Genomic DNA, 6,017 nt, shown 5'->3' with positions numbered 1-6,017 from the left:
TTTCTGTACAGGTATCTTAGGAATACATTATATTATAGCATTAAAGTGACAGACCCTAGTTTTTGAACACTACGTTTCTTTCACTATTAAGGCTGTTTTTGATCATTTAAATTAGAAGTACATGTACTTTAATTTTACCATTTTAGAACATTCATATTCTAAATTCATACACATATACAGATGGTTCAGGTCATTCAGGTTTTTGTAATACCCCAAAATGCATTTTTTATAATTCTAAAAACACACATTCACAGATTAATTAAACTTTGTGTCTATTTTCACGGACTGAAACTACGGTCTGTGCCTTTAAGAGCATAAACTCTTTTTCTTGTACATAAGATAGCATACAAAATCATGGTGTTTGAAATATTTTTGCAAAAAACTGGTTGGAATGCAAAATAATTTAATGTAGAAGATGCAGTGTTGAATAGATCAAACATGTTGGCTATAGAATAGACCTGGATAATGGTTGAAGAATCCTTTCTTGGATACTGGCCCAAGAATCCCATCATTGATATGAATCCCATTACGGATATTAGCACAATAATCCCATGGTGGATATTGTTTCAAGAAAGAATCCCATTATGGAATTTGTTTTAAGAAAGAATCCTATCATAGATTTTGGCCCAATAATCCCATAATGGATTTTGGTTCAAGAAAGAATACCATCATGGATTTTGGTTCAAGAAAGAATCCCATCATGGAGACTGATCTTCAGTCAAATCCACTTCTTAGGCGCCACCAAATGCCACTTTGGTAATTAGTTAATTTTTCTTCAAGTTTATTGTCACAAGTTATTGGTGTTCAGTCTTCACCACAAGCCAAATCAAGGCAAGCTATAGATCATTGTCCTGATGTGGTGCTCTCCTAAAAAATTTCAGGAAAGTGGCAGTGATCGTTCACGTTTCCTGGCAAAGGCCGACTGTTTGAACTAAACTTTAAAATTCTGAAAAAATGCAGATGATTTCCATCTCTGTGTAGTGTAGAGGACGGGATGTAGCCCAGTGGTAAACTACTCGCTTGATGCATGGTTGGTTTGGGATTGATCCCCTTTGGTGGGCCCATTGGGCCATTTCTCATTCCAGCCAGTGAACCACGACTGGTATATGAAAGACTGTGGTATGTGATATCCTGTCTGTGGGATGGTGCATATAAAAGAACCCTTGCTGCTAATCGAAAAAAAAAGAGTAGCCCATGAAGTGGCGACAGCGGGTTTCCTCTCTCAATATCTGTGTGGTCCTTGACCATATGTCTGACATCATATAACCATAAATAAAATGTGTTGAGCGAGTCATTAAATAAAACATTTCCTTCCTTCCTGTGCAGTGTACAGCTACTCACTGACCTTAGCAGTGCTCTCTCTGTAAGTTGGAACAGGTACTGGAATTTGAACCCAATACCTTTTAATCAGAGGACATTCAATCTGCTTCATTGAGGAATTGTATTTATTTTTAACACTAGTTGTTGCCCTCTGTCTTTGACATATCCGCTAGGAAATTCTGAGAATATGCCCAAGATGGGCATCCTTGAGCCTTCTGTGGATGTAAGCACATGTCAAATGTTCACTAATGGCCTCGATGGTGTCGTGGTTAGGCCATCGGACACAAGGCTGGTAGGGACTGGGTTTGCAGCCCAGTACCATCTTCCACTCAGAGTGAGGGTTAATGACTTAATGGGTAGATGTAAGACCACTATACTGACTTATCTCTCACTAACCACTAACCCACCGTCCTGGACAGACAGCCCAGATAGCCGAGGTGTGCGCCCAGGACAGCATGCTTCAACCTTAATTGGATATAAGCACGAAAATAAGTTGAAAGAAATGAATGAATGTCACCGATGGACTAGTTGATAATAGTGCTTTATTATTCACATGGTTCAAGATATTCAGGGAAATATAATCAGTATGACCCACGTGTCATGATTTCATGTGCACCACGAATGACGTAATTTTGTGAAGCGACGTCATAACTTAATGTGGCCTTCCTTAGTGTAACGTTTATCAAAAATGACGTCATTTTGGAATATGACGTTGTTTCATAGTCTCTTTTTTTTATTACATTTCAAACGTTTTGGCATGGTCCTAGTTTGTTATTTATAAAAATAATATTTTGGATAATGTGGATAATAAAAACAATTATTACACTTGCGTGCGAGTCGTACTGATTTTACGAAACTCGTGTCATGATTCATGTATTACAATACAATAATCCTGACACTCGTTTCGTAAAATCAGTACGACACACGAGCTCATATAATAATCTCTATTTACTGCATGTGCATAAGGCAGACAGACCTTTTATCAAATATTGAGCACCAAAAGAAATGTAAATATATTTTTCAGATGTAACATTAAATGTAATTTTTAAAGAAGGGATTAACACTTGCTGTGTATTCGAAACTCGGTGCTGGTGCAGGGAACGTGTTCCTAAATGTTTCAAAGAGGCGAGAACGTGTTCATGAACATGTTCCAGTTCTCAAATTACACACTACCTCGCCTGATGGTGTGACGAGAACAGGTCCTCAGCTGTTCGTGAACACAGTTTCGATCACACAGATAATGAGAGTCTATGGCTAACTTCAGATAATGTTGTAAGCCTAGTTTTACATGAAAATGTATACCTATGATTAAACCGGAGTTTGTATCATTAATAACAGCACAACAATATAGTTTGAAGTACACATATTTAATTTTCTTTTGTACTTAAAATGCTCCATCTAACATTATCATGCAATTTTCTGCATGAAATAGATGCCAAAAACATGTAAAGGTATCACTGGTACAATCACAGCCGTAAACTTACGACGTTCTGTGAAATTGGCTCGAGAATTACAGGTTAATTACCACATTAATTTTGCAGAATTGAGCAATAATTTTTAAACCTATTCTCATTACACACTAACCATAACTCTGAATTGCAGGGGGTTTTGGTGTTCAGTATAGCTCGAGAAGAAGTATATATTGTTACCCATATGGTTAAAATATCTGGATACATATCAAGTAATACATGGTGGGTAACATCCCACTAGAACGCCAAGTGGGACGTAACACTTCGACGTCACATCATTGATTAGCGAACTACAACCGTACAGGATCGTCAACCAAACAAGTTGAGTGATACAAATTAAGATCGATTATGGGTAATAAATAGGATATTAAACTGGCTACCATTTCCAGTGGCAGATCCAGAAAATTCATTTGGGGGAGGGGGGGGGGGCAGTGACATGAGGTGGAATGCCAAGGGAACTTTGGGGGAGGTTTGGAGGGGGATAGTAAAAAAAATTAAAATTAATATATAATAAAATTATAACTATTGCAAAATTTAGGCCCCACCCCCCACCCCCAGATCCGCCACTGATTTCATATCATGTTTATGTCCCTCATGAAATAATTTTCATTGTCCCTCGCTAAAGCTCGAGACAAGTGAAATTTTTTGCACTCGGGACATAAACATGCTACGAAATGGAAGCTTGTTTAATATCCTATAAATACATATGGTCGTGCAAATAATCAAACACAAGACCGTAGAACAGAAGTTTATTTTAAAAGAGTCTCTCATGAACACCAATTACAATGATCAAAGCCTTCAAAAATACTTGGTCAAATGAAACATGATTTTTCTATATCACAAGTTCAAACCTAAGTATACCGAGATAAACCAAAACCATGTTGACGTGCAGCTAATTTCAGCTAAAACAATTACAAAAATTACCAACTGAAAAAATTATATCGGCTTTTGTATCATGATTGGATACTATAATTTTAAAATTTCAGAACATATTTTAAAAATGTTAATGTGAGAATTGCCAAGTTATTAAAAATACAAGAAACCCATAAATATACATGAAACTTATAATACTCACAATGTTAATAATTAAAAATAATAATTTAAAAAACAATACAAAACATTCCAATTGAGTACTACCATTATAATCATGGTAATTAATTAATGACCTGTAAATATTTTGAGGTTGTTGTTTTTTAAATATGGTTTACAAAAATACAGCTTCTTTCAGTGTAAGGATGAATCAGTATTGTATGGATCTCAAAACCTTTATTGGCAGTGGATTCCTGAGATACATGCTGCCTTTAATATTATCCCCCCACCCCCACAATAATAATTATATGAAATTTGAAAGTAATGCCCATACACAAAGTTGACAGGAGTTGGTCTGAAATGCTAAAAAAAAAAACACACACAAAAAACCCCACTTTAATTTAGCATGATATAGTTTTTCTTCCATGTCTTGGATAGAACTCTCTGGCAAGAAAAAAGGTTATGTCCATGACAGGCATGCTTGAACAGTTCTCTGATTAAAGCATGCCAAAAAATATCACCAACACCCCCCAATTTTTTTAGCTCATAAAGAACATAGCTGTTATTTTTTAAATGAGTATTGCATCTTTGTTAATGGCCCCTCAAAAATTCTGTTTGGTCCTAAGAGTCATGAATCATTTTGGACTAGATTCAGCTTGAAGAGAAATATGATGATTGTACCATGTTGAAAAGTGGAAGATGTACCTTTAAGAATATATTCTGAACATCAAAACGAAAATTTAATATAATTTCCAGCTGTAATATTGTTTATTTTATTTTATTTATTATTTTATGATGGGATTAACACATTGAGATTCAGTCGAATTACAGGTTGATATACCGTTATCATTTTTACTTAATTAACCTATTGTAAATCTATTCTAATTACCAGAGCCGGTTTAACCTTTACATTACTGGATGAATTTTTGACAAAAACCACGATGAGTGTGTACAAGTTTACAATTTTTACTAATATATATTTACTTAAATGTTTTATAAATATATAAAATAAAGTTGATATTTGAATCGTTAAGTACGGTATTATTTTTGTGGATTTTTCAAATTGTGTTAACTTACGGGCATTTGTGGCCAGCTGTCTAGTATTTATGTCCATTATTCCAATTAACAGTGGCGTGACGTGTAGTCAGAAGATTAAGGATCCGCGAGGCATGTAGCACAAATAACAGCGGGTCCCCTTCCCAGAATATATATTTTGCAACCCCCCGGGAAGACGGGAAAATTACCTGGGCAAAATAAATGTACACATAAGCGTGGGACCTGTAACACGTCCTACATGTGCTACTAGGATAAACTGGCTCTGGTAATTACAAACAAATCATAACCTTGATTTATATTTCTTTTGGTTAACAGTAAATATTATATTATAACGGCTACTTTTAGAAATAAAGGTTGGACAGGCAGGGGGTTGAAGGGTTGTTGAAGTTTTCATTTCACAGTACATTTTCACAAAAACTTCAAAAATTACATATAGATGTGGCTCGATCCTGTGACGCAAGCACCTCAAGCGAGCACTCGACCATAGTAATGTGTGACTACAATTAGATATATCATCTATCAAAAACATTAAATGCAGTTGCTTTACACGACATGTTTTTCCAAATATCTCTAGTAAAAGTCGACTAGTTTACAATGTTGGGGGAACCATAAGAAGAAAATAATTAATATATTTTCTGTTCAGATTTCTGGTAATTGGATTAGCAGATTACAAATAAATCTCATTGTGTGTATATAAGAATGAAATACCCTGTTGAAATACAAATTTAATTAGGAATGATAAATCAATAAAATAAACTGACGAAATGCTAACTTAAGAACAATATTAAGCACACTTATTTCAGCTGTATTGCACAAATGTTTACACCATATTAAACATGAAGAATTTCTTTCAGTCATTCCAGCAATGCCTGGTGTAGTGTGACAGAAGAAACCTACCGCCACCACACAGGATACTCTAACCAATTAGCAGCAAGGGATCTTTTATATGCACTTTCCAAAAGCCTCATCCCATTCCGTATATACAAAATATAAAATATCATATTAAAAAAACCCAGAAAAAATAATACACATGTATATACAGTGAAACCTGTCTAAACTGGACCCTGACCAAACCAGAATCCTGTTAAAACTGGCTTCATGGTCCCAAATTTTCTAAATTCTAAAATATGACCCTCTAAACAT

This window comes from Gigantopelta aegis, chromosome 14 (assembly GCF_016097555.1).
Source record: "Gigantopelta aegis isolate Gae_Host chromosome 14, Gae_host_genome, whole genome shotgun sequence".
NCBI classification, from domain to species: Eukaryota; Metazoa; Mollusca; class Gastropoda; order Neomphalida; family Peltospiridae; genus Gigantopelta; species Gigantopelta aegis.
Note: the sequence above shows the minus strand (reverse complement) of the source record.